The 22,146-nt window shown below is 40.7% G+C and overlaps 1 protein-coding gene and 1 pseudogene across 1 annotated transcript in view; both read left to right on the top strand.

Moving 5' to 3' along the window:
* The window catches only part of Oca2 (OCA2 melanosomal transmembrane protein), a 294,501-nt gene that overhangs the window by 93,861 nt on the left and 178,494 nt on the right, over window positions 1–22,146 (top strand). The gene's annotated exons all lie outside the window — the stretch shown is intronic.
* Window positions 18,918–20,953, top strand: LOC131895278 (alpha-ketoglutarate-dependent dioxygenase alkB homolog 4-like; annotated as a pseudogene).

Here is a 22,146-nt window from a genome sequence, read left to right as displayed (position 1 = left end):
TTCTTTCTTTTTAGATATTTCTCAGCCATACTTCCCTTCTTTTGAACTTTCTTTTTTGAATGTTCTTTGCTTTTTGAGTTTGTCATATATTCTGGATGTTAATCCTCTGTCATAGGCGTAGCTGACAAATAGTCTCTCCCATTACATGAGCTTCCTCTTCACTGGGTTGTTTCTTTAGCTGTGCAGAACCTTTTTAGTTTTATGAAGTCCCACTTGTCAATTGTGGCCTCAGTTCTTGGGGGAAATGGAGTCTTATTCAGGAAGTCCTTTCCTACACTTACATCATGTAGGATACTGCCTATGTTTTCTTCTGGCAGTTCCAGTCTTTCAGGTTTCATGTCTAGGATTTTGATCGATTTTGAGTTAGTTTTTGTACTTGGTTGTAGCTTGAGTTTTCCTGCCTGGCCCACAGTCAGGATAAATCTCTCTCACCTGCCAGTCCCACAACCGCTCAGACCTGACCAAGTAAACACAGAGACTTATATTGGTTACAAACTGTATGGCCATGGCAGGCTTCTTGCTAACTGTTCTTACAGCTTAAATTAATCCATTTCTATTAATCTATACCTTGCCACATGGCTCGTGGCTTACCGGCATCTTCACATGCTGCTTGTCATCATGGCGGCTGGCAGTGTCTCTCTGACTCAACCTTCCACTTCCCAGCTTTATTCTCCTCCTTGTCCCGCCTATCCTTCCTGCCTAGCCACTGGCCAATCAGTGATTTATTTACTGACCAATCAGGAACACATTTGCCATACAGAACATCCCACAGCACTCCCCCCCTTTTTTTTTTTCAAAAAGGAAGGTTTTAACCTTAACAAAGTAAAATTACATATAATTTGGGAATTTGGGCGTAGCTTCTCTTACTACTTCCTGCTGGAGGGGGCCGCTGTATCTTATGGGGACACAAAGAAAATTTTAGGATCATGGAGTAGTCCGTGAGGCTGTATCATCTGAGCCAGTTGCCTTGAAACCATTCTGGATGTTGGATCATCTGGGCCATGGTGTCATCGGAGACCTTTCAGGGGGTGTTGGCTGGTCAAACCTGATGTATCTTAATCTGGAACAAATCCATAGCCTCTGGCTTTCTGTGGGAACAAGAGCAGAGACTCTTTTCCAAAGCAACATATCCTTATATCCAAATTTTGAAGTCAAGGTATCTTTAAAGTATACATATTGGTTACCTCAGCTTCCTTTACAATCAAATATCTCTCTGCAGTTAAGAATCCCAAAGACAACACAATCCATATTCTCTGTGTAATATTCATCTTTACATGGCTTATTTTCTATATTAATTTTACTGTCTCTTTAAAGACTTTATTTTTTAAAACTATGTGTTTGTTTCTATAACTGTATATATCACCTTTTTTGTCTCTTTCAAGCCTACGTATATTTTACACATATTGTAAATTATTACATCTGAATCTGTCTTATTGTGAATTTATTGCTTTAAACTACAGCAGCTGTGGCTGCTGGCTCCGCCCACCTCAGCTTCCCAACATGGCAACATGGTGGTGGTATGTTTACCACCAGCTCTGGGAGCTATCGTGGGTCTATGCTTTTAGCCAAGCAGTGTGTAGCCCAGAAACCTCTTGTTTTGTTTTGTACTAGCAAAGGCTAAATCCACCATGCAGCTTAATGTGCCACTTGCAGAGGCCTCATTCCTGCCAAACTGCAGATCGAGCACGCTAGGAACCCGCCAGTAGCTCAAACCGGCAGCTGCCGCTCATTTGAGAGAGACAATTAGGAAGCTGTTTTTAGCTCCGTTTTAGAATCTTTTTTCTCAGTTTTTAGGTGGAAATTCTTGCCACCACGTTGGGCGCCACTTGGTGATAGACACGGGTCTAATTTCATTCTTCTGCATCTGGAAATCCCATTTTCCCAGCACAAGTTTTTAAGATATTGTCTCTAGCATATGTTTTTGGCATATTTGTCAAGTATTAGATGGCTATAGTTAACATATATTCATGCTTGGCTCTTTGATTTTGTTCCATTGGTTTCATGGCTGATTTGGTTCCAGTACCATATTGTTTTGATTATAATAGCTCAGTAATGTATCTTAAGATCTGTAATGGTAATTCTTCCAGCATTGTTCTTTTTGTCCAGGATTGTTGGGTTCTTTGGGGGTCTTTTGTGGTTCCATGTGAATTTTAGGATATCCTTTTCTATTTCTGTGATGAATAAGATAGGAATTTTGATTGGAATTGTATTTAATCTATAAATGGCTTTTGGTAAAATGGTCATTTTTACAGTTTTAATTCTATCAGTCCATAAGCCTGAGGTGCCTTTTTCTTATGTCTTCTTCTTTCTCTTTCTCTTTCAGTGAAGGAGTTCTTCATGTCCTTGGTTAGGCTTATTCCTAAATATTTTATTTTGGGGAGGGCCATTGTGAATGGGAGTGTGTTTACGGTCTCTTCCTCTGTATGCTTGTTGCTGCTATATTGAAAGCTATTATCAATTTCTACAAATTTATTCCATATTCTGACACATTGCTAAATTTGTTTATTATTTCTAGAAGGTTTCTGGTAGAATTTTTGAACTCTGTAATGTATAGTATAATGTTTTCTGTAAATAGAAATAGTTTGACTTATAATTTCCCTACTTAAATCCCTTTAATTTCCTTCTCTTGTCTTATTGCTTGAGTTAGTACTTGAGTTAGTTGAGAAGGAGTGGGGATAGTGTACACCCCTGACTCATTCCCGAGTTCAGTGGGGTTGCTTCAAGCTTTTCTTCATTTAGGATGAATTTGGCTATGGGTCTCTCATATATAGATATTATTATGTTGAAGTATATGCTCTCTTGCCCCACAGTCTCTAGGATTTTTATCATGAAGGTGTTTTGAATTTTTCCAGGGCCTTTTCTATATTTATTGAATTGATCATGTGATTTTTACATTTAAGTCCACTTATGTGGTTTTTGCATTTATAGACTTGTGAGTGTTGAACCATCCCTGCATTTCAGGGAGAAAGATAACTTGGTCATGTTGTATAACCTTTTTGGAGTATATTTGTATTTCATTTGCAAATATTTTATTGAGCATTTTAAAGTGCATACTCATCAGGGATATTCAACTATAGTTTTCTTGTTTGGTTGTGTTTTTACCTGGTTTTGCTTTTAGAGTGACACTGGCTTAGAAGAAAGGGTTTTGTTATGCTCACTGTCTATATTTTTAAAAATAGTTTAAGAAGGATTAGATGTAGATTATTAGAAGTCTAGTAGAATTCTGTGGTAAACTCATCAATCCCCTCATTTGTTATGAACTGTTTAGGTTGTTGACTTCTTGGTTTAATTTGTATGGTTAGTGTGAATCTAGAAATTCATCTATTTCTTTTATGTTTTCCAGCTTAATTAAGTACAGGTTTTAAAATAATCCCTTATAATATTCTGAATTTCTTTGGTGTCTGTTGTGATGTTTCCTTCCTTATTTATGATTCTGTTAATTTGGGTCCTCTCCTCCCCTACCCCTTTTATTGACTAGTTGGACCAAGGGTTTATCAATCTTGTTTATCTTCTCAAAGAACTAACTCTTAGATTCATTGATTGTGTCTATCATTTTCTTTGTTATTCATTGATTTCTGCTCTGATTTTTTTTTATTATTTTTTGCTATTGACTGGGTTTGTATTTGGTTTGTTCTTGTTTTTTCCATTTTTTTTGGGGGGGGGGTTTCGAGACAGGGTTTCTCCGTGTAGTTTTGGTTCCTGTCCTGGAACTCACTCCATAGACCAGAGCTGGCCTCGAACTCACTGAGATCTGCGTGGCTCTGCCTCCCGAGTGCTGGGGTTAAAGGTGTGCGCCACCACCGCCCCGCTGTTTTTCCAAATTTTTGAGTTGCATCACTAAATCTGTAATTTTTACTCATCTTGCTTTTTTACTGTTGGCACATGGAGATGTTAATCACTCTTGTAGAACTGCCTTCAGTGTGTTCTGGAGGTTTTATTGTGTAGTGTTTTCATTTTCATTTACTTCTGGGATACTTTTCTGTCTTGATTTTTTCTTGGCCCATTCAGTAAAGAGTCACTTAATCTCTTTGAGTTTGTGTATTAACTAGAAATTTGTTTGTTGTCAGTTTTCAGTTTTATTGCCTTGTGGTCAGATAGGTTGTAGTAGTTATTCAATCATTCTGTATTAGTAAAAATTTGTTTTGTGTCCCATAGTGTGGTACATTTTATAGAAAGTTCCATGTCTTGTTTAGTAGAATGTTCATTCTTTGGCAGTTAGGTAAAATATTCTGTAGGAATCTGTTTTTTTTTTTGTTTGTTTGTTTTGTTTTTTTTTTTTTTTTTGGTTTTTCGAGACAGGGTTTCTCTGTGTAGCTTTGCGCCTCTCCTGGAACTCACTTGGTAGCCCAGGGTTAAGCCCATTTGATGTATGATGTTAATTAATTCTGATGTTTCTGTTTATTTTTTGTCTCTTGAGGAAAGTGGGGTGTTGAAATCACCTACTATTAATGGGTTGATTTTAATCTGTGCCTTTAAATCCAGTAAGACATTATTATTATCATTATTAATTTTTAAGATGAAAATTTAATGCTATTATTTTTTATGAAATAATATATACAAACCAGAGTTTGTTGTACATATAGAAGGATAGTAAGGTCTTCTTGGTTAACTGTTCCCTTGATTAGAATGATGGATCCCTCACTATCTCTTCTGATTAGCTTTAGTTTGAAGTCTGTTTTGTCAGGTATTAGTATAGCCTACCTGCTTGCTTCCTGGTTCCATTTAGATTAGGGAATGTTTTTCCATACTTTTAGGTAGTGCCTTTATAAAGCTCAAATGTATTTCTGTCAGAGAACAGATAGATGGATTTTGTTTCTTTCTTTTCTTTTTATAAAAATATTTTTATTGATTCTTTGGGAATTTCACATTGTGAACCCCAGTTGCACTCATCTCTCAGTCCTTTTATGTTTGCCCCCCACCCTTGTAACTGTCCCCCTAAAGAAAGTCCCAAAAATGAAAATGGAAATTAAAAAAGAAGTCTAATTTGTGTTATCTATATACTCACTGGAGCATGGTCGAACTCCCAGTTGCCAGCCCCATAAATAGAACGGAGTCATTCCCCTCCAGCACCTCTGCCAGAAGTCATCAATTATGGAGAGCCAACTTCAGCATCGTCATCACACGTTTAAAGGGTTCTCTTCCACGGCTTCCTGTCTAGGCTGTTACATTGGGGCTGGGGGGGTACATTAGGGGGGTAGGGGTTGTCACAGAAGCCTTCCATGTCCCTTTTTCTCAACTGTGTGTCTGCAATCATTGATATCACTGCAAAAGTAGCTTCCCTGCTCTTTATCACAGGCTTCCACATGTTTTCTGGCAATAGCACAGACCATGAACGCGGTCCCTGGCTGCAACAGGACAGACCCAGACAAGGTCGTCTGAGGCAGCACAGACCACGGGCACTAACCTGGTCCCAGGTGGTAGTGCAGGCTACCCACATCAACGAGACCCTTGAGGGGCAGCATGGTCCATGGGCACCACCATGGCTTCAGGCAGCAGCCCAAACCATGGGCATCTGCATGGCTTTTGGTGATAACACTGGTCACAGACATCAGCACAGACCCGGGCTGGAGCAGGACCTCTGCCCCAGACACAGAGCCCTTGGCAGCAGCACAGTTCTGTCTATCACCATGGGCTGAGACGGCAGTGTAGGCCGCTCACATCTGCCTGGTCCTCACTGCTGTCACATCTTCAGTTCCACAGCTCTCCACAGTGCATACACTGCTCCGTGTCTCTGTCTTTTCCTTCTCACCATCACATACTTGTTCATCATAGTGGCCCCCGCCTGCCCGCCCCGCCTGCCCGCCCTGCCTGCCCACCCCACTGCCCTCCAGGCCTGCCCACTCTACGAGGTGGAGGGTGGGTCTGGGTGTCTTCTGCCTGGCCTGAGTGTCTTCCACCTACACACACTGAGGCAGTGGGCCTCAGATTTTGTTTCTTGATCTATTCAGTCATCCTATAGCTTTTGATTGGAGAATTGGGACCGTTGGCATTTAAAATGTTGTTGAAATATGTGTCAATTCTGGCCATTGTGTTGTTGATTTTTTGTGGTGGTGTTTATGTTCTCTGATAGTTTATGTTTTGGTAAAACATTTCTTTCTTTCTACAGTCTCTCTGCTATGCCCATTTCTCTTTTTAGCTCTTAACATTGCTTCCTGTATTTTCTTTTTTTTCCCCATCTAGGATTTTTCTTAATTGAAAACAGATTTTATTCTCATACATTATATCCTGAGTATATTACAGTTTTCCTTCTCTTTACCCATCCACGTTCTTCACCACCTCTCCTCCAGATCTATTCCCTTTCTGTCTCTTATTAGAAAAGAACAGGCCTCTTGGAGGAGGGGAGAAAGTGTGGGGGAGAGAAAGGGCGGGAGAGGGGGAGGAGGGATGAGAGGGGAAATCTGTGGTTGGTATGTAAAATGAATAAAAAAGTTAACATAAAAAAGAACAGGCCTCTAAGAGATAACAACCAAATGTGACAAAATATAGTAAACTAAAACAAAACAAAAAAAAAAACACATTGAGGTTGGACCAGGCAACCCAGCAGAAGGAAAAGAACCCTAAGAGCAGGCACAAGAATCAGAGAACCACTTGTTTACACACTCAGGAGTCCCGCAAAAATACCAAGGTGAAAGCTATAATATACACACAGAGGACCTGAAGCAGACCTCTTTCAACCCTATGCTTGCTGCTCCAGTCTCTGTGAGTTCGTACGAGTCTTCCTCAGCTGAATCAGAGGGCATTGTTCCCCTGATGTCCTCTGTTCCCTCTGACTCTTACACTCTTTCCACCTCCTATTCAGGGTTCCCTCTACTCTGAGGGTAGGGATTTGATGGAGACATCTCATTTAGAGCTGTGTGTTCCAAGGCCTTTCTCTTTCTATGTAATATCTGGGTGTGGGTCTCTGCCTCTGATCCTGTGTGCTGTAGGAGGAAGCATCTCTGATGATGATTAAATAAGGCACTGATCTTGGGTCTCTGGGCTGTCCTAGCCTCTGGTTCTTGATCACTCTAGAAATGTCAGGTGTGTCTACGTCTTGTAGAATTGGCCTTAAGTCAAATCAGGCATTGGTTGGCTACTCCCAAAAGTTCTGTGCCACTATTGCCTTAGTGTATCTTGCAGACAGGACAGACTGTAGGTCAAAGGTTGTGACTGGTTGGTGTTTGCATTTCTCTTTTGGTAGACTGCAGAATACCTTTCTACACCAAGGGAATAGAATGTAGGGGTGAAGGTTCCCTGTAGGTACCAGCTCAACGTCTCCATGTTCTATGAGTTGTGTAGGTATTGTCCTTGGCAATGGGACCCCACTGTAAGTCTGTGGAAAGCAACTCATTGTCTCAGCAACAGCCTTGGTCGTTTGGGGATTTTCATGAGAACCCCTTGGCCAACAACTCAATTGAATGCAACCCGGTCCCGGTACTGGAAGCCTTGTTTGGTAACAAGAGATAGCCAGTAGGGACTTGGTCTCCTCCATTATTAGAAGACCTCATTAGGATAACCTTCATATATTTTAAAAACTTTCCAATGCACTTGGTTTCCATACTATCCCTTAAATGACCCTCAATTTCAGCTGTTTCTCCCTGAATTCTCTCCTTCAACTCTATCTCCCCTCCCCTTACTTACCTTATCCTCTCATTCCTGTTTTCCCTGACCTGTCTCCAGTCCATCCATAGAATCTATTCTGTTTTCCACTTTCAGGGAGTCCATGTGTCCCCCTAGTCCCTTCTTATATACCAAATCTCTCTGGGTCTATGGATTGTAGGTTTGTTGTCATTTATTGAATGGTTAATGTCTGCATGTAAGTGAATACATACCAGATTTATCTTTCTGGGTCTGGGTTACCTCACTCAGGATGATTTTTTTCTAGTTTCATCCATTTGCCTGCAAATTTCATGATGTAATTTTTTAAATAGCTGAGTAATACTCCCTTTTGTAAACATAGCACATTTTCTCTATCTATTCTGTTGAGGGACATCTAGGTTGTTTCCAATTTCTGGCTATTTTGAATAGAGCAACAATGAACATGGTTGAGCAAGTGTCCTTGTAGTAGGATGAAACATCTTTTGGGTATATGCCCAAGAACGGTGTAGCTGGATCTTAAGAGATATATTGATTCCCAACTTTCTGAGGGACCACCACATTGATTTCCATAGTGGCTATGCAAGTTTGGACTCCCACCAGCAATGGAGGAGTGTTCCCCTTATTCCATATCTTTGCCAGCATGAGCTGTCACTTGTGTTATTGATCTTAGCCATTATGACAGGTATAAGATGGATCTCAAAGTAGTTTTGATTTGCAGTTCCCTGATGGCTAAGGGTGTTGAACATTTCCTTAAGTATTTATCAGCCATTTCAGATCCCCCTTTTGAGAATTCTGTTTAGATCTGCTTAGTTAGGGTTTCTGTTGCTGTGAAGAGACGTCATGACCACAGCAACTCTTTTTTTTTTTTTTAAATTAAATTTTATTTGGCCATCCCATCACCAGAGTAGGTCAGTTTGGGCTGTCTCTTGACCATTCCCAGCAGTCTATTGTGGGGGTATCTTTGTGGATTTCTATGGGCCTCTCTAGCACTTTGCTTCTTCCTATTCTCATCGCTTGGCTCAGCCTGGGAGGAGGGGACTGGACCTGCCTGGACTGAGTCTACCAGGTTGATCTCAGTCCTCGGGGGAGTCTTTGCCCTGGATGAGGTGGGAATAGGGGGTAGGCTGGGGGCAAGGGGGGGTGGAAGGGGTGAGAACAAAGGAATCCATGGCTGATATGTAGAACTGAATTGTATTGTAAAATAAAATAAAATAAAATTTAAAAAAGTTACCTGTATGAAGGCATTATCCAAAAAAAAAAAGAAATTTTATTATTCATTTTATATACCAATCACAGATCCCCCTCTTTCCTCCTTCTACCCCTCCAGTCTTCCCCCACCCACCCCCATTCCTTTCTTATAGGGAGTTAGCAGAGCCTGGTACATTCAGTAGAGGCAGGTCCAAGCCCTTCCTCCAGACTCAAGGCACAGCAACTCTTATAAAGGAAAACATTTACTGGCTCACAGTTTCAGAGGTTTAGTTCATTATTGTCATGGTGAGAGGCATGGCAGCATGTAGGCAGACATGGTGTTGGAGAAGGAGCTGAGAGTTCTACATCTTGATCTGCAGACAGCAGAAGGAGACCGTGTGCTACACTGGGTATAGCTTGAGCATATAAGACCTGAAAGCCCACCTCCACAGTGACAAACTTTCTCTAACAAGGCCACATCTATTCCTAAAAGGCCACATATACTAATAGTGCCACTCCCTATGATCAAGCATTCAAACACATGAGTTTATGGGGACCATTTCTATTCAAACCACCACATTCCACTCCCTGGCCTCATAGACTAATAGTCATAACATAATGCAAAAAAAAAAATGCATTTAGTCCAACTTCAAAAGTCCCTATAGTCTATACCAGTCTCAAACTTGTTTTAAAGCCCAAAGTTCAAAGTCTCTTCTGAGATTCAAGCAATCTCTTAACTGTAATCCCCTGTAAAATCAAAATAAAAAAGCAGATCGCATACTTCCAACATATAATGGCACAGGATATATATTACCATTCTGAAATGCAGGGAAGGGAGCATAGTGAAGAAATACTGGACCAAAGCAAGATAAAAAAAAAAAACCCAGCTGAGCAAACTCCAAACTCTGCATCTCCATGTTGGATGTCAACGCATTCTTCAGATTTCTAACTCCTTTCAGCTTTGTTGACTACAACACACTTATTGGGCTGTTTCCACTCCTTGTTAGCAGCTATCCTCAGCAGGTATCCCAAGACTCTGGCATCTCTAACATCTTAGGTTCTCCAAGGCAATCCAGGCTTCAACTTCACAGCTTCACATAATGACCTCTCTAGGCCTCCATTCAGAGTCACCCCTGACACATGATTGGCCTCAGTGGCTTTCCTTAGATGCAGGGGCAAATTCCATAGCCTCTTTCTTCTATCCTTAACTCTAAAGCCAGAACCACGTGGCCAAAGCTGCTAAGTTTTGCTGCTTGCTGGGGCTGGACATGGCCCCCCTCGTTCAATTACATCTTCACCAACCTTCAGTTTTAAATGGTTTCCTTAACTGCCTAAGCTTGGCTGTCTTAAAACTGGATTTGTAGAGCAAGCTGGCATCAAACTCAGAGATCTGCCAGCCTCTGCCTTCTGAGTGCTGGGATTAAAGGTGTGCCCCATCATACCTAGCCCTAAGCTTTTCTTTAATTCCTTTTTACAAGTTGGAAGCTAAGCTAGGTAGGGCCTTTGCCTAGGGTCTCCACCTCCTTTATTTCATTTCTTAATATGTTTATCTCCTTTAATACAGAATTTAGCTCCATTCCACTTCCTGGTGCCCATTTTCTCAATCTGTATATTTTGTGTTTTTTCTTATTTTGCTCACTCCATTTCATTGTAAATCTTCATAAGCGTGAACACTGATAACCAACTACAGAATCAATATTAGGCTGTTTTGAGATTTTTGTCTGCCAAAGGAATTAATCCAAATCCTTTCAGCCTCAGGCAGACTCTTTGGAAAAGGGCAAAAAACAGCCACATTCTTCACCAAAATATCACAAGAGCGATCTCTAGGCAACATACTAAAATTCTCCTCTGAAACCTCTTGAGCAAGGCCCCCACAGTTCAAATAGCCTTTAGCGCCACTGTCTTCCATGCTCCTACTAGTATGGCCCATTAAGCAGTGCTTAGCGAATTCCATTGCTTTCCTAATACAAACTCCCAAAGTCCATATTCCTCCAAACAAAAGCATGGTTAAGCAATACCCTGGTCCCTGGTATCAACTTCTATCTCAGGGTTTCTACTGTTGTGAATAGACATCATGACCATGGCAACTCTTATAAAGGAAAACATTTAATTGGTGCTGGCTCACATTTTCAGAGGTTTAGTTCCCTATCATCATAGCAGGACATGGTGGCATGCAGGCAGACATGGAGAAGGCTGGAGAAGTTGCTGAGAGTTCTACATCTTGACCCCCAGGCAAGAAGGAGACTGTGTGCTATACTGGGCATAGCCTGAGCATATAAGACCTCAAAGCCCACCATAGTGACACATATCCTCCAACAAGGCCACACTTCATAATAGCACCACTCCCTATGGCCAAGCATTCAAACACATGAGTCTCTCAAGACCATTCCTATTCAAACCACCACAATATCTGTATCCCCCTTTTAAACTGGATTACTTGATTTTTGATATCTAGTTTCTTGAGTTCTTTATGTATTTTGAATATTAGTCCTCTATTGGATCTGGAGATGGTAAAAATTTTTTCCCATTCTGTAGGCTGCCACTCTCTGAATGACAGTTTCCTTTGACTTAAAGAAATGTTTCAGTTTTATGAGGTCTCATTTTTTAATTGTTGAACTTAGTGCCTGAGTTATCAGTATTCTGTTCAGGAAGTCTTCTCCTGTGCCAATGTGTTCAAGGCTATTCCCCACTTTCTCTTCTGTCAGGTTCAGTGTATCAGATTTGAGATCCTTGATCCACTTGGACTTGAGATTTGTACAGGGTGATAATTATGGATCTATTGAATTTTCTATATGTTGATATCCAGTTTGATCAGCACCACTTGTTGAAGATGCTTTCTTTTTTTTTTCCATTTTGTATTGTTGGGTTCTTTATAAAAAATTGGGTGTGGGTTTATGCTTTGGTCTTCAATTAGATTCCATTGATTAATGTGTCTGTTTTTATGCCAATACCATGTGGTTTTTATTACTATGGCTCTGTAACACTTGAACTTGGGAATGGTGAGACCTCTAGGAGTTCTTTTATTGTTTAGGATTGTTTTAGCTATCCTGGGTTTTTGTTTTTTTTTTTCTGTACTAAATTGATAATTGTCCTTTCAAGATCTGTGAAGAATTGTGTTGGAATTTTGATGAGGATTGCATTGAATCTGTAGATTGCTTTTGGTAAGATTGCCATTTTTACTATGTTAATCCTACTGATCCATGAACATGGGAGAGCTTTCCATTTTCTGATATCTTCTCCAATTTATTGCTTCAAAGCCTTGAAGTTCTTGTCATACAGGTTTTTAACTTGTTTGGTTAGAGTCCCCAATATATTTTATATTATTTGTGACTATTGTAAAGGATATTGGTTCCCTGATTTCTTTCTCAGCCCTTTTATCATTTATATATAAGAGAGCTGCTAATATTTATGAGTTAATCTTGTATCTAGTCACTTTGCTGAAGGTGTTTATTAGCTGTAGGAGTTCCCTGGTAGAATTTTTGGGGTTTCTTATATATACTCATATCATCTGCAAATAGCAATACTTTGACTTCTTTCTTTCCAATTTGTATATCCTTGATCTCATTTTATTGTCTTATTGTGCTAGCTATAACTTCCAGTACTATATTGAATAGATATGGAGATAGTGGACATCCTTGTCTTGTTCCTGATTTTAGTGGAATTACTTTAAGTTTCTCTCCATTTAATTTGATGTTGACTGCTGACTTGCTATATATTGCCCTTATTATGCTTAGGTATATCCCTTGTATCTCTGATCCATTCAAGATTTTTATCATGAAGGGACGTTGGATTTTGTCAAAGACTTTTCTAGCATCTAACGAGATGATCATGTGTTTTTTTTCTTCCAATTTGTTTATATGGTAGATTACATTGACAGCTTTTCATATGTTGAACCATCCATGCATCTCTGTGATGAAGTCTACTTGATCATGGTCACTGATTTTCTTGATGTGTTCTTGGATTCTATCTTCAAGAATTTTATTGAGTATTTTGCATCTATGTTCATGAGGGAAGTTGAGCTATAATTTTCTTTGTTTAGTCTTTGTGTGATTTGGGTGTCAGGGTAACTGTGGCCTCATAAAATGAATTTGGCAATATTCCTTCTGTTTCTATTTTGTGGAATAATTTGAGGAGTATAAGGATTAGTTCTTTAAGGGCCTGGTAGAATTCTGCACTGAAACTACCTGGCCCTGCTCTTTATTTTGGTAGGTAGACTTTTTAATGATTGCTTCTACTTTGTTAGGAATTATTAGTCAATTTAAATTATTTATCTGATCTTAATTTAACTTTGGTAAGTCATATCAAGAAATTTGTCTCTTTCTTTTAGATTTTCCAATTTTCTGGAGTACAGGTTTTGAAGTATGACCTAATGATTCTTTGAATTTCCTTGTTGTCTGTTGTTACATCTTCCTTTTCATTTCCAATTTTGTTAATTTAGATATTCTCTCTACATTTTTTTAGTCAGTTTGGATAAGGGTTTGTCTAGCCTGATTTTCTCAAAGAACCAGCTCTTTGTTTCATCGATTCTTTGTACTGTTCTCTTTGATTCTATTTTATTGATTTCAGCTCTCGGTTTGATTATTTCTTGACATCTATTCCTCTTGGGTATGTTTGCTTCTTTTTGTTCTAGAGCTTTCAGATGTGCTATTAAGTTCCTAGTGTGAGATCTCTCCAGGTTTTTTTTAAATTTTATTTTATGTAGGCACTAGTCCTATGAATGTACCTCTTAGAATTACTTTCATTGTATCCCATAAGTTTTTATATGCTGTGTATTAATTTTCATTGAATTCTAGGAAGACTTTAATTTCTTTATTTATGTCATGACCCATTTTTCATTCAGTAGAGTGTTGTTTAGTTTTCATGAGTTTGTAAACTTTCTCTTATTTCTATTGTTGTGGATATCTAGCTTTAATCCATGGTGATCTGATAGGATTTGAGGAGTTATTTCAATTTTCTTATATCTGTTGAGACTTGCTTTGTGTCCAAGTATGTGGTCACAAATTTTGGAGGAAGTTCTATGAGGTGTAGAGAAGAAGGTATATTCTTTTGTGTTTGGGTGAAATATTCTGTAAATATCTGTTAGGTCCATTTGTTTTATAGTGTCTGTTAGCTCCATTGTTTCCCTATTTAATTTTTTTTTCTGGTTGACCTTTTCATTGGTGAGAGTTGGGTATTGAAATCTCCCACTATCAGTGTGTGAGGGGCAATATGTGATTTTGGTGCCCTTGTGTTTGTGGGTATAGAGGTTAAGAATTGAACTGTCATGTTGGTGGATTTTTTTCCTTTGATGAGCCTGTAGTGTCCTTTCCTATATATTTCGATTAGTTTTGGTTTGAAATCATTTTGTTAGATATTAAAATTGTTACACCAGCTTGCTTAAGTCCATTTGTTTAGAATATTGTTTTCCAACTCTTTACCCTGAGTTAATGTTTATCCTTGATGTTGTGGTATGTATCTTGGATGCAGCAAAAGGATGGATCCTGTTTTTGTATCCATTCTGTTAGTCTGTTTCTTTTTATTGGGGAATTGAGACCATTGATATTGAGAGATATCAATGACCAATGATTTTTGATTCCTGATTGTTGTTGTTGTTGGTTGTGTGTGTGTGTGTGTGTGTGTGTGTGTGTGTGTGTGTGTGTGTATGTGTGTATCCCTTCTTTTAATTTTTCTGGTCTTAAATTATTTATTCTTGTGCTGGGCGGTGGTGGCGCACGCTTTTAATTCCAGTACTTGGGAGGCTGAGGCAGGCAGATCTCTGTGAGTTCGAGGCCAGTTTGGGCTACAGAGTTCCAGGAAAGGCACAAAGCTACACAGAGAAACCCTGTCTTGAAAAACAAAAACAAAAACAAACAAACAAACAAACAAAAAATTATTTATTCTCTGTCTTTTAATGTGTGTAGTTAGCCTCCTTAGTTTGGACTTTTCCTTCTACCACCTTCTGTAGGACTGGATTTGTAGATAGATATCGTTTAAATTTGGCTTTATCATGAAGTATCTCCATCCATAGTGAGTGAAAGTTTTGTTGCATATAGTAGCCTAGGCTGGCATCTGTGGTCTCTTAGAGTCTGCAGCACATCTGTCCATGCTTTTCTGACTTTTAGAGTCTCCATTGAGAAATCAGGTGTAATTCTAATAGGTCAGTCTTTATATGATACTTTGTCTTTTTCCCTCGAAGCTTTTAATATTCTTTCTTTATTCTGTACATTTAGTGTTTTGATTATTATGTGCTGAGGGAACTTTCTTTTCTGGTCCAATCTATTTGGTGTTTTGTGTTCTTCTTGTACCTTTATAGGCATCTTCTTTAGGTTAGAAAATTTCCTTCTATGATTTTGTTGAAAACATTCTCTGGGCCTTTGATCTGGTATTCTTCTCCTTTCTTTATTCCTATTAGTTTTAGGTTTGTTCTTTTCATAGTGTCCCAGATTTCCTGGATATTGTTTGTCAGGAGTTTTTTAGATTTAATTTTTGTTTCATCGATTCTTTGTATTTTTCTTGACTGATGTATCTACTTCTATTGTATCTTCATTGCCTGAAATTCTTTCTTCCATCTCTTGCATTCTGTTGGTGAAGTTTGCCTTTGTCGTTACTGTTCAAATTCCTAAAGTTTTCATTTCCAGATTTCCCTCAGTTTGGGTTTTCTTTATTGATTCTATTTCCATTTTTAGGTCATGAACAGTTTTATTCTTTTCCTTCCACTGTTTGTGTATTCCTGGATTTTGTTAAGCCATTTATTGATTTCCTCTTTAAGGACCTCTATTATCCTCCCACGGGTGGTTTTAATGTCTTTTTCTCATGCTTCAGCTATGTTGGAATGCTCAGGTCCTCCTATGGTGGGAGAGTGGGGCTCTGGTGGAGACAAATTGCTTTGCCTGTTGTTAACTGTGTTTTTATGCCAGTGTCTAGGCATCTGGGCTTGGGATGATTACAGGTATAGGTGCTGATTTCTGGATTTGTCTGTGTTGGATGGGTGTTTTGTTCCTGCTCTCTGTTTCCTCTTTGGATATTTGGAACGTTTCATGCCTGTGTGTTGCCTGGTAGGAAATTTTCTTTAGACCTGATAGTTATGGACGCTGGGGTTTCAGGTAAAATATGTTTCTGGGTATTGGGAGCTGGCAGTTAGGCATGGGGATTTATTAAGAGTCTGAAGGGATTCACGGGAGGGCAAGAACAGGGTATTCAACCAGAATCTGCTCATTTCATTTTCTTGGAATAGGGGAAAGCAGTGAATCGATGTCACATTGAAGTCTGCTATAGCACTGGGGATGATATTGAGGGGTTGGATCTAGATGAACAGAGGAGGGAGGAAGATCTACAGACAGCCTACCTGCTTCCCTGGCAGGAGTGATCTGTGGGTTAGCAGAGAGTGCCTGCTGGAGCTGGGGGCTGGGATAAGGCAACAAGTAGAGAGAGGGAGGTTAGGAGGGTGTGCCGGCTAGTCTTATGCCAATTTGGCACACAAACTAGTGTTATCTCAAAGGAAGGAACCTCAATCTGAGTGTAAGGCATTTTCTTAATTAGTGATTGATGAGGGAGGCTCCAGGCCTTGGTGGGTGGTGCCATATCTGGGCTGGTGGTTTGGGGTTCTATAAGAAAGCAGGCTGTGCAAGCCAGGGAAAGTAAGCCAGTAAGCAGCACCCCTCCATGGCCTCTACATCAACTCCTGCCTCCAGGTCCCTGCCATGTTTGAATTCCTCCTGTCCTGACTTCCTTCGATAATGAACAGCAATATGGAAGTGTAAGCCAAATACTTTCCTCCCCAACTTGTTTTTTTGTCATAGTGTTTCCTTGCATCAATAGAAAGCCTAAGACAGAGGGGAAGGTCTGTGGGATCCACAGGAGATGGGAACAGGGGTTGGGGGTTAGGGGAAGGGGGCAGGGAAGGCTGTCATAGGTGTTCTGCAGAGACTGGAGGATTGGAGGGAGCAGGCAGTGGTGAGGGTCTTCAGTTGGCTTGCCTGTTTCCCTGGCCTGTTCAGCGGATGTGATCCTGGTGAGTGCCTACTGGTGCAAGAGGCTGTGACAATGGAATGGGTTGGGGGAAGGAAGGGTGGGGGAGAAGAACTTCATGATTCATTGTGGATGAGGTCACATAGGAAAGGGAAATGGCAGCATGTTTTCTGCTTCAGAGCTGGGGATGAGACTAGGGGTAATGTATCCAGAGGAGCAGAAGGAGAAGTGTGGATCTGCCATTAGCCAACTTGTCCTCTTCATGGGTTTTTTGTTGTTGTTGTTGTTTTTGGTTTGTTGCATATGAATTGTGTTAGGTTCTTTATATAGTGGAATTTTTTTTCTTTCTCTTTCAACTATGGCAGATAGTTTTGGTAGGTACATTATAGGCTGTCTTTCACAGTCATTTACAATTTATAATGCTTTGCTCCAGGTGCTCTGGGTTTCAAATTTTCTGTGGAGAAATCAATTTTAATTCTTTTATATGTTATTTGTGTTTTTTTCTTTATGTGTGACTTGTGTTTTATTTCTTAAGCTTTCAATACACTTATGTTTATGTACCTAGTGTTTTAACTATGATACGCCATGGGGACTTTCTTTTCTGGTCTTGTCTGTTTGATGTTCTGTGTGCTTCTTGCATCTATATGTGTATGGTTTTCCTCAGTTTGGGAAAGTTGTCATATTCCTTGCTCATTTGTTCCAGATTTAAACGAAAGCCTTAGTACAGAATATAGAACAGATAAGCAATGAGTATGAAAAAGTTATAAAACGATAGGAAAGGAGCATAAAGTAAATGTGGAGCACATTGAAAAAACCCTTTGAATAAGAGGCACAAACAAGGGAGAAGCCCAGAGTAGACCAGATCTTCAACAAGATCACAGAAAAAAACTTGCCCAAACTGAGGAAAGCCATACACATACATATGCAAGATGCACAGAGAACATCAAGTAGACAAGACCAGAAAAGAAAATCCCTAAGGCATATCATAGTTAAAACACTGAGTATACATAACAATAGAAGCGTATTGAAAGCTTAGGAAATAAAACACAAATCACACATAAGGAAGCCAATGTGTGAAGCTAAAATGGATTAGTAGGTTCTTCAGTTCCATCTTCGTTTTGGCTTGAGTCCTCTTCAATGCATTCATCTCCATAGTGAATTCCATTTCCAACTCCTATATTGTCTTTGTTATTTCCATCAACCTTATAGTTGTGTTTTCTTGGGTATCTGCAGGTGTTTATTCTCCTTACATTCTTTCTCTTTAATTTCACTGAGCTGTCTCTTTGTGACTTCTTTAAACTCTTTGAATTCTTTAATGAAGTTATGATTGTTCTTTTAAATTCTATGTCCTTGAGTTCATCTAGCCCATTGGCATGCGTTTCTATAGGACCAGTGAGGTTTGGAGAGAAGATACAAGCTTTGAGATTTCAGAAGACTCATGTAATTTTGAGTTCACTCTCTCTGCTTCTTGAATTTGTTTTAAGATGTGAGCTCTTAGCTGTTCCTGCTGCCATGTCTACCACTTGCTGCCGCTATTCTCCACCACGATGGACCTAAAGGTCCCTCTGAAACTACAAGCCCGAATGAATTCTTTCTTTCCTAAGTGTCTTGGCCATGGTGTTTTATCCCAGTAATAGAAAAGGAACTGAGACATAGGACTCCATGTCATGCTCAGAATCCACCTCATCCCACTAGATGGAGAAATATAGCCTATGTGCTTGAGCCACAGGAAACTTCCATGTTGCCTTCTGGGGACATGGTGATCAATTTCAACAAGCATTCCCTGCTCATGAGTTAAAAACACAAGACCAAATCTTGGCATGGAGAATTAAAGAATTAAAAGTTTTCACATTCAGTCGAGTCAGTACTTAAAAAGGTGAAGACGTGTGGACTTGGGGGCTCACCAAGTTTTCCTGAGCTCATCTCATGCTGTTCACAAACAGGGAAACTGAAGGTGGAGGAAGGTGATGGGCTCCCAAGGTGCATATTTTGTGAGGAGCATATTGGAATGAATGCAGCCTAAGCCAAGTGATAGCTCTGCACATTTTGCTTTAACACTTTTTGAATCGTTCTCAGAATTATTTCTCTTTCTGCTATGATTTCCTTTAGAGCTGTGCTGAATGTGTGGCCAGTCTTCTCAGTGCTCGTTGGTGATACTTGAATGTACACCAAAGTGACCTTCTTCACTATGTAGCTTGTTTCCCATGGTTAATGTAGAAGAAAATAAACCAGAAAAAGTGAGCTGACTGTATAAATCAAAAGGAAATTTGGGAGCTAAGGAGATTGCTCAGTTCATAAAAGTATATGCCATTCAAGCATGAGGACATGAATTGGATTCCTAAGACTAATGTAAAATGCCAGATATGGTAGGGTGTGCCTGTAATCCCGTCACTCAGAAAAGTAGAGAATGAAGGATCCCTGGGACTCCCTGGCCAGACATATTATCTTAATCAACAAGTACCAGGTCCCACTGAAAGATCCTACTTTAAAAAACAAGGTAGCTTCTGAGGAATAGTACCTCAACTTGACCACTGGTTTCTACATATGTGTGCATATATGTTCATGTGTACCTATTCACGTACACACACACACACACACACACACATATATACACACAAATACACACATATACAGAGTCTTAGTCAATGTTCTATTGCTATGAAGAGACACCATGATCACAGCAACTCTTATAAAGGAAACATTTAATTGGGGTTGGCTTACAGTTCAGAGATTTAGTCCATTATAGTCATGGTGGGAAGCATGGCAGTATGCAGGAAGACATGATTCTGGAAAGGTAGCTGAGAGTTCTATATCTAGATCAGCAGGCAGCAGGAAGAGAGAGTGAGCTACCGGGCCTGGCTTGAGCTTTTGAAACCTCAAAGCCCACCACCAGTGACACACTTCCTCCAACAAGGCTACACCTACTCCAACAAGGCCATAAGTCCTAATCCTTTCAAATAATGCCACTCACAATGAACCTATGGAGACCATTTTCATTCAAACCACACACATGCACACACACACACACACACACACACACACACACACACACACGCATACGCACACACACCGTAAGGCACAGCAAGTGGAGAAAGAGAGGATCTAGAAAAGGAAAGGTGATGACAGCTGCTTCTCCTTAGATAAAATCACCCCTAAAGCAAATGACATTTCTGTTTCACCTTTTTCTCAAATTGGTTTTAAAGATACAATGTTCTCTTTTTGGAAACAAAGAAATTCAGAAACATGGAAAGTACATTTGGCCCTCTGCAGATTTCACATCTACCAAACAGCTAATTATGATACAAAATACTTGAGGCTTTTGTTCTGGTCACTCCAATCTCTATGGTGACGAGAGTCACAGTGCTGAGCTCTTGATCTACTTGGCTGAGGCTGTAAGGTTATCCTGTGTGGGACGTAGCCACGAGGACCTGCCCTGGCAACTCCGTCCTCAGAGGACATAAGGGTTTCTTTGCTGCCTTGGCCACAGTGGCCAAGGACTCTGACTTTTGAGGGGTGGGCCTTTCCCTTCCCAAGAGTGACATCAGTAGAGGAAGGACTTCCTGACCCTGGAGGAAGAGGCTGAGGCGATGTGTCTGTTGGATAGTGAGTGAACCCTGGAAACTCAGTCTCCACAGAGGAAACAGGACTACAGCCCCGAAGTCAGCTTTTAGAAGCGGAAGCTGAAGATGGTGGGCTTTCAGGGTCTCCCCATCTTCAGCCAAGAGGTGGTCTTGAGGACATTCCTCTACTTAGGGCTGGAGGATTTCCAGCCAGCAGAACAGTGTAGTCTGTACTTACAGGCCAGAGCAGGCTCTGCCATTGACCCATATCAGACCATGCCTGGATGTGGGGTGAGCTTGATGAGCTCACCTGTGTGCACATCCTGTGAGGCTCATGGCAGCCTGCTGGCCTGTTTGCTTCCTTCCATTCAATTGATGCCTTTGTGGACAGCATTGTGACTTCCTAGCATGTCCGTCCCCTGCCAGGAGGTAGAAATAGCCTCTCTATATACCACTCCCTGCTGGTGCTTGCAGGGGCTATGAGACACCAGTGGACATACACTATCTACAGTAGACACACAAAGGCTCATTGTATCTGTACCATCTCAGGGAGATGTAGCCTGAGTTCCTTGGCAGAAGAAGCCCAGAAACTGGGTGCTAGCTGCTACAGGTGGCATTTACCTTCCCAGGAAGAGCAGTATGAGCCCCCTCCCCAGGGGCAAGAGATGGCAATGGCTTGACTGGAAACAGCTTCAAACACTGAGCATTTGCTGAGGTCAGAGCCAACACTGGGGTCTTTGCATAACTTATTAGATTTATTGTTGTTGTTTGAGACAGGGTCTCATGTATCATAGGCTGTCCTCATAATGACTATGTAGCAGAGGTTGACCTTGAACTCTTGATCTTTCTGCCTTCACTTCCCAAGTACAGGAAATACAGGCATGCACCATCGTGCTTGGCTTCATCAAGATACTTATTATTATTATTACTTTCTTTTTGAGACAGAATTTCTAGCCTGAAATGGCTTTATAACTCTCTGTATAGCTAAGAATGGCCTTGAACTCCTGATCATCCTGAACTCTTGGGTGCTGGGATTATAGGCGTGCATTACGATGCCTGGTTTATTAAGTGCTTGGGATAGAACCCAGGGCTTCCTGCTTGCTAAGGAAGTGCCCTACCAACTGAGCCACATCCAGCTCTGTTGTATTTTTTGAGACAGGGCCTGCTTTGGCCGGGGCTGGTCTGGAACTCGCTGTATAGTCTGACTTTGAACAGATGAGAGAACCTTTCCCCAGCCTCCCAAAGCCTCCCAAGTGCTGGAACGACAGTTGTGGTGGTTTGAACGAGAATGTCCCATGTAGGCCCATGTTTGAACACTTGGTTTCCAGTTGGTGGTGCTCTTTGGGGAGGTTGTGGAAGCTTTGGGAAGTGGATCCTTGCTTGAGGAAATACATCACTCGGGAGGCCTATAAGTACCTATAGTCTCCGCCTTGTGCTTGTAGTTCAAGGTGTGAGTGAGCTCTCAGATCCTGTTCCTGCTACGATGCCGGCTGCTTCTCCGTCATGATGGACTCTTAGCTATCCAGAACCATAAGCCAAAATAAATTCTTTCTTCCATAAGCTGCCTTGGCCACTGTGTTTTATCACAGCAACAGAAAAGTAAACTAACATAACAGCCCACTCACCTGGGTTTATGAAGGGCTCTTACCACACCCCTGGAGTCATCATTGCCTCATGAGCCTGCATGGTGGTCTGTAGTTAGGTTATTTTATTTTCAGGGTTTGGCCTTTAAAACTTGGGTACCTGGGGTTGTCAAGATGACTTAGCAGGTAAAGGTGCTTGGCACTGAGGCTGAGGCAGCCACATGCATGGAAAGAGAGCAGATTCCTGCAAGTTGTTCTCTGACCTTACACACATGTTGTGGTGCATGCAG

The sequence above is a fragment of the Peromyscus eremicus genome, chromosome 1 (assembly GCF_949786415.1).
Source record: "Peromyscus eremicus chromosome 1, PerEre_H2_v1, whole genome shotgun sequence".
Classification (NCBI taxonomy): domain Eukaryota; kingdom Metazoa; phylum Chordata; class Mammalia; order Rodentia; family Cricetidae; genus Peromyscus; species Peromyscus eremicus.
The sequence above is the reverse complement of the archived record's forward strand: the minus strand, read 5'-3'. Positions and strand labels throughout refer to the sequence as shown.